Source organism: Lactuca virosa, chromosome 4, assembly GCF_052849685.1.
Source record: "Lactuca virosa cultivar CGN04683 chromosome 4, Lactuca_virosa_CGN04683_v6, whole genome shotgun sequence".
Taxonomy (NCBI): domain Eukaryota; kingdom Viridiplantae; phylum Streptophyta; class Magnoliopsida; order Asterales; family Asteraceae; genus Lactuca; species Lactuca virosa.
In genome coordinates, this window is record NC_136429.1 from 287,910,581 (window position 1) to 287,918,458 (window position 7,878).

Genomic DNA, 7,878 nt, shown 5'->3' on the forward strand with positions numbered 1-7,878 from the left:
TTTTGTTGTAGTTGTTTTTGACAGGTCTAAAGAGAGCATCAAATCAGAAAATAAGTAACATGTTTTCCTGTTTAATTTCCTCTTACTCTTTCTCACCCTGATGTCTGAACATAACAACAGGTCAGGTTTTGGAAACAAAAATCTTAATTACCTATTTAGCCACTTTATTTTACATTATATGGGGCTAATAAACATTGCACACTACTAGAAAAACAGCCTTTTATGACGCGTAATGCGTGTCGTAAAACGCTCAGACGATGCGCAAATGCGTGTTAAGGAAGACCCTGTCATAACGAGAGACGACACGCTTTTGTGCGTCGTCTATAGACGACGCGCATTTACGACGCGCATTTATGACACACATTTACGACGCGCATTTACGACGTGCAATTTGTATCAAGGAAGACCCTGTCATAAAGGAAAACGACACGCATTTGCGTGTCGTAACTATACGACGCGCGTTTAGGACACGCATTGCGTATCATTAAAGCCCCTGTCATAAATGAAGATGACACACATTTGCGTGTCATAAACTTCAGCAACCATTTACGATATGCATATACGACGTGCCTTTACGATACTCTTTTACGCATAATACAAAAATATAGAAACAAATATATACCAAAACAATCAATTTCATCCAATAACATCATGTCAAAAAATTGTAATACATTGATATTAAAGGGATCCGATTGTACATTATTATTAAGAGGTGTTCCCAACCTATATAACTTAATACTACATTTGCCCGGTCCCCACTTGCATTATATTGTTGTTGATATTCATTTGCCCGGTCCCCACTTGCAGGCCTGACAGGTTATCCTCAATAGTCAATTCCCCACAACTCATCTTTGAAACAAACTGAAGGAACTTGGAGTTCTGCATATTATTTGCCAAACCAAATAAATAATTAATATCCTGATTATAAAATTAAAAAAAAAAAGACCCTTACCAATTGATATTGACCATGTCCACACCAATAGTAGCACCACAGGATGGAATTGGGCATCTCAAAGTCAAACATCCAGGACCATCATTGATAGATGTGCTAATGTAAGCTACCATCTTCATTGGCAAACCGTGCTTCATGAACATTGCTAACATTCCTGCAGGGTTAGATAGCAACTTGTTAGATAGAAGAAATTTAAAATCTTGATACAGAACAATTTCTTATTCACAAAAATTAAACACTTTACCAGTTAATAAGAAAGTAAAATGGTTTCAAAATAATTGAAGCTTTATTACCGTTCTCTTTCCTTCTTTACCAAAATTGTGACGTATGCCATATGCATATTCTTTGTCAAATATCTCAGCTCCAACCTACATTATAATTCTTTTAAATGCTCCAGCAACATGAAAATAATTCTTTTAAATTTGAAATTCTTTTAAATGCTCCAGCAACCGGAGTAACTTACACGCTTCTTTGAAAACAAAGGCAATACACTAATAAATTTTGAAAGGAAATTGGAACGCAATTACATAGCTACCAATTTTTTTTAAAGTAAAAATTAGATACCAGACTAATAAACTACAATTCTAATGAATTTAAAAAAGTAAAAATGAGATACAAGACTAATAAACTACAAGACTAAAAAACCGGATGGATTTATCTCTCATTACCTCTTCATGTTCAATTGTCTGGCCAAATGGAATTATAATTTGAGACTCGATAAACCTTGTGGGCCGCATCCCGGGATACCCATACGGGTTAGCTTTAACTGAGGCAGCAGAGTAAGCATTGACATTGAAACCGGCCCATTCTGATTGATGCTCCTGTAAAAAGCGGACCAAAACAGCCAGAGGTACATTCTAGAACAAAAAAAAAAATTACAAGAATATAAGGCACTAACCAAAATGAGGGGCATTTTAGTCAATACACAACACTCACTTGAGAATTCCAGAACAAGCACAGGGTCAGGCCCACATAGAGGCTGCAAAATACACAATACAAAAGTTTATAAAAAGAGTCAAGTATGTTTACATAATGATTAAAAAGTTAACAACTTACTTTGAGATATTCAGTTATCCAAGTGATGGAACCGCGTTCATTTTTTTGGTCAAGATATGCGATTAAACCCCAAAGCTGTTTGAAATTCCTTTACATCCAAGGGGCATATTTGGTGATCTTGAAGTTTGTATTCGAGGAGACGAATCCATAACATCAGAAGATGCTTCAGCGACTAAGATTTAGTTTGTCAAAAGAGATGATAACCAAATATGCACAAATTCAAGTCTTTATCCCATTCCTTGCACGGCCTGTTTTCGCTTCAATCCAAGGGTAACTCTCTCCCCCTTTCTGTTGTGGCAATTACGACTGTGTTCCAAGTATTTATCTGTATCCAATGAATATTTTTAGTTTCTGGATGATTATTGAACTTGTTATTTCTACTTCTTAAGAGTGAATTAATCAACTTCTTCCTTTCAATCCGGTTGAAATTTAGTTTCTCGTGGGATCTGTATATGCTAATTAATCAGGTAGTTGAATTGTGCTAATCCTCACTATAATTTACCTGCTGTGTCATTAGTGTTTAATTCTTCAACAGTTCAACTTGGATGAATTGTTGTTGATCACACCTCAGTTGTGTTTTGGCTTAAACTACCTAGTAGCAATTTGGCTTCACATGATTATTTGCAATGCATAAAAGCTCCATTTTCATAAATATTTGAGGGTTTATGTAGTTCAGTGATCTAAGTGTATTTGGTATCAAATGACTTTCACTATTACTTCAATAGACATCATTGGGATTAAGAGTTTTCTTTGGTTAGTTTACTCTAATTTCATGGATAGCAAGCAACAACCGCTCTTGAAGTTGTTCCTTTGATGTGTATTCAGGAAGATCTAATTAGTTGAAGCTGAAACAAATATATATATATATATATATATATATATATATATATATATATATATATATATATATATATATATATACACATATAAATTTAATCAAATAAAAATTCTAAATTCTAAATTCTAAAATTAAACTAACCAGGTATGAGCAGATGGCAGTCTCTGTGGACCCGATATACCTTGTAGTGCTTTAAAATCTTCCAATGGAACCTAATCAATCATCAATGTTATCATTAGATTAGATTATATGTATAAAATCATTAATAATTAATTTAGGTATCATATCCTCAAATATACCTTTGATGTACCAGTGACACATTGAAGCAATCTCGCCCTATCTTCCTTGTTAAGTGCTTTCACAACCTCCCAAAACCACACAACAACACTAGAACCTACTGTGTAATATCTTGTGTATTTAGCATTCGCCTTCAGAATTCAAGGGTAAATTAGTCAAAAAAAATTTAATTTAAGAGAAGTAGCAATGCACATCCTCTCTTTCAGGCCCGATTGTGGCCTTTGCTTTGGAAAATGTTGAGCTCCATTCTTCATATTCCAAATCTTTTATATTTCGATAAGCAAACGCATTTGTCCTCAACCCATCTTCTGCATTGTTTGCAAGGTGCATGGTTGTAGCATGTTGGTATGTCCTACCACCATCACCTAGCCTATCAAAGATGATGCTGCACAATACAAGCTTTTTAGCTCCATATTTCAGGTCAAATATTGAATATTTATCCTCAAAATCTACAAATTCTTTTTCAATGGGAAAATCAAGAAACTTACTTGTCAGCGCCTTTACAAAAAAGGAAAATTTGACCAACTTCATCACGAACTATCATTGACATCCTCTTTCTTGAACTGCTGAAATTCTAATAAGTTCAATAGCTTGTATTCCCTGAAATTTAACCATATATATGTATTTTAAAAAAGCTAGGATAATAAAGGGGGAGATGAAGTCAAAAAGATAAAGAATATCATGGGAAAGCATCGACCACCGAATCGGATCCTAAATAATTTACCAAATATATATATCAAATGTTCTTTTAGGAGATCAATTTTTATTGAATCACCTACCTCACCACCTTCTCCAGAATTGGACTTTCCGCCTATTCGGTTCATTGCAATGGCGATTGCTTCATGGGTTTCACGGGATACAGAAACACGTAATGATTGAAGCAACGGATTCCACCTTTCCGACTGGAATCGGGGATCGCTCACTTTTAAATTCAAAAAGATCCTGAATCACCTGTGGTAGGTCACAAATTGGAATCACAGCTGTCAGTTATATGTTGTCCTTCATATTTACATTCTTACAAACAGATATATATATATATATATATATATATATATATATATATATATATATATATATATATATTATTTAATATATTTATACTTACATGCTGTCCTTCATATTTACATTCTCATAAAGTAGGTTATTTTTTTAGCTTTTTCCCTAGTTGAAAATGGAAAATTTTGATTCAAGTGACAACATGCTATGAAAATAACAATCAAAAGAAGTAACAGATAAGCCAATAACTCACTTAGAACCATGAAGAACAACACTTAAATGGAGTAACAGGGAAATAATCCATTGAAAATCATGCTAGGCTAAGAAAAATGATAAAGAAACAAGAAAATTGAGAATAATCATGCGCTTCCAGGTACTAAAAAGCCTGCAATTACAACTTTTGACAGAAAATACCTAAAATACCCTTTCCCATTTTGGCCTTCCTTGCATATGTGACCTTTAATGGAATGGGGGTCTAGCACAACATGAACTTCTACTGAATCTAGTGTTATGTATTTTACTTGGCATGTTACTTTCTTAATTAGATGATGCCAACTAAAGAAATATATACCTGATGAAAGTTAAGGCCAGATTGTTGATCAAGCAATTTGTGGTTTTGGTTTCTATTTTAATTGAATGATGAGGCCTCCAAACCAATCTCCAAGCCCTCTATCAGCCGAAGTGTATAAACTTGACACACTTCTTTCCTGACTTGAAAGAATCATCATTTTAGAACAGGAACAACAAGTTTGAACATGAGAAGAAAAGTTAATCAAACAAGAAAGTCTTGATGAGTTACCTGAGGATATGTAACATCAAAAAAAACGAATGGATATCTAAATCGGGGAACGAAAAGGTATGTCAACTTGACCTTTACTCATAGGTGGTAAAAGATCTCTTATGTGGTAAAACACAAATTCTTAATTTGTGCTTTCCTCTTCCAAAAACATCCTTCTTTGAAATCCTTTCAACATCTCGTTCCATCAACACATTCTGCTTCACATTCCGGAAACATACAGTTTCACCTGATGATAAAAGAATCTAGTTATAAACAAAAAAGAACGAAAAGATCTCTTATGTGGTAAAAGAACGAAAAAGGCAAGATTTGTGTCGTTGACCTTCTGGTCAATAGATACCTTATTGGGAAGGCTTTCTTTGTGTCCATTTGTTACATCTTCCTTACTTTCAACAGGATCAAGGTCATTTTTCACTGATTTTCTTGAAAAAAAAGAATAGAATTAAATAACGATTACAAGCATCATGGGAATTCCAAATTAGAAAATTTAGATATTGTGAAAGTTTAGTTGCACAAAGACATAGTCCTTTTGACTCCATTAAGACCCAACTAAAAGAAGCTCTCTCTTCTCTCTTAGGCTGGACGGAGTGGGAGCGGGAAAGGGGGTGAGGGAAGCTTCCCTCACTCTTGAACACCACTCCTTGGGTGAGGGAAACATCCCGCGGGAAAGAGGTGGGGGGAGGGAGTGCCGCACTCTCTCTCTTCATGCTATTGGACAAATTTTTTTTTTTTTTCTTTTTATCCTTTTTAATATTTATAAAATTATATACCTATAAAAAAAATATAAAATATATATTAAAATTCATGGTTTTTAATTCCCTACAAAATGAGTATAATATATGTATGAAATATATTTTTAAAAAAATATAAAAAAATAGTGAGAGAAGCTTCCCACCCATTCCTTGGGTTTTAGGTGAGGGAAAGAAAAGTGAAGGAAAGAATGGTGTGGCCCACAAAAAGTGAGGGAAACATCCCTCCCACACCCTCCGGTCTTAGGGGTATCACTCCTCTCCCTCTTGAAATACATTTATTTTATTGTGGGTAAAAAAAAGCAAAAGTGTTTTTTTGTTATAGGAAAATGAGATAATTGTTTTCCCTACTGTTCCTGGACCTCCACCTAAACTGCAAACAGAGACAACTTCATTGGAGACTTTTCGCGCCAGGGCATTCAACTTGCTTTCTATAGCTGGAGTATCTGGATTCTGCCAGGTCAGCATTTAAAACCATTATTTGTTTTTTTAAATTATTTATTAAAAGATTTAAAACATGGTTTGGTTTATAGGTGACAATTCCACTAGGGAAATATGAGGATCTTCCTATGTCGGTTTCTATGATGGCAAAGCATGGTTTAGATGGGCTCCTACTAAATCTTGTTGAAACCCTTTATGAAATTTTGAAAGAACAAGTTTCCATTGCTGAAAAAGTGAATTACTAGATTCAGAATCCTAAATGTAATTGAAATTGCTTGGTATGTATGAATATGCATATTGATACACAGTTATATGTATATCAAAACAGCAAGTAAGAGTAAAGTACAAGTATATCTCTAAATCTAAAGCCTCAACGTATACAGTGGATCTACTCTATTACATAATTATTATGATGCTTCCAGTTCCAAAAAATGATATCCAGTTTTTTAATATTAATGTCAAAATATATGATGCTGATAAAATACCAAGTTTGAGTCCCAAATACTCTTTGAAATCATTGGCGAGGGAATATATGGCACTGATCAACGTCTCCAATAAAAAACCCTAGCTAAGACTTAGAGAAATTAGGAGAAGTAAGAGGCTAGGTCGACGAACATCAAATTAATTAAGCAAGATCTGTGAAATCGATAAAGAGAGGACAATAGTCTGTTTGTAATGAAATCTAACAGATAGGGAAGATGATAGAAGAACGAAAACATTGGGAAGAGAGGAGAACAAAAACATACCTTAATCAGACCTACGACTTGTAAACTTGAGTAGTTGTTGCAGTCACTGGCAAGGTCAGGTAAGCCTAAGGTCGCCGATCGATGTTGCAGAGAACTCTCGTCTATGTTTTAAAGTAACCCCTGCATTCTATTCTAATATCGAAAATCAAACTCAAGATAACATATAAGATAAGAACCGAACCTGCTTCTGCGTCAATCGGACGTAGGGCTTGTAAGGAGAAGGGATTTTCGACTGGTGAAAACAAGGGAGAGAAGAACACAAGGCGGGGTTTTTAACTTTTGGGATTTCGTTTCCCCCCTTCTTATTAATAGAGAACGCGCGTTTCTTAAAAAATTTATAAAGTGACATGCTTATACGACGCGCTTTTTTTGATAAGCGCCCTCCTTGTTTTTTTTTTGTGTGACACAAATTTTAGGGCACGCAAAAATGCGCTTCCTAAATTCTTCAAATTTCTAAAGATCTGGCATTATTTTTAGGGCACACACGTTTGCGTATCATTAATCAGTGCGTGTCGTAAATTGCGCGTCGTAAAAGGCTGTTTTTCTAGTAGTGGCATAAGGTGGATCTTCTTACATATATTTTTAGGAGCAAAGTTCTTGAAATATTTGAAGTCAAGGTCAAGGTTGCATGCTAAAGGGGATTGTCATTGCACTAGCAAGTTGAATGGTAATAACATTTTTCTAAACTAAGTGAATAATATCATAAGGACCCTAAAGTTAAATGGTAATAACATTTTTCAAAAGTTAGATGGTTAACCTATTAATTTATTTGATATCTCTTACATCCAGCCTATTATTTTATTTTATATTATTATTTCTCTTTTTCTAATTGAAAGGTTAACCAAAGGAACCATAATCAACGAGAGAGCTAAAAATTTGTTGGATACCCTTTGGATAAATAAGGTAAAAGTGATGGGTTATTTGCTGATAAAATCTTTAGGTCACGCCATGCCAGAAGAGAGTAAATTATGCGCTTGAATGAAAAAACGGAATAGCTTCAGGTAATA

At 34.4% G+C, this 7,878-nt stretch overlaps 1 long non-coding RNA gene across 2 annotated transcripts; it reads right to left on the minus strand.

The window, feature by feature from the left end:
• Window positions 1-697: 697 nt before the first annotated feature.
• Window positions 698-4,089, minus strand: LOC145168866 (uncharacterized). Of its 2 annotated transcripts, XR_013742137.1 has the most exons (10): window positions 3,923-4,089; window positions 3,632-3,743; window positions 3,146-3,528; window positions 2,988-3,058; window positions 2,009-2,333; window positions 1,889-1,931; window positions 1,621-1,809; window positions 1,246-1,320; window positions 953-1,106; window positions 698-879 (listed from the first exon to the last, which is right to left on the minus strand). It is a non-coding gene; the product is annotated as an uncharacterized LOC145168866 (long non-coding RNA). The 2 variants fall into 2 exon arrangements; XR_013742136.1 differs by having other exon boundaries at window positions 1,621-1,931.
• Window positions 4,090-7,878: the final 3,789 nt, after the last annotated feature.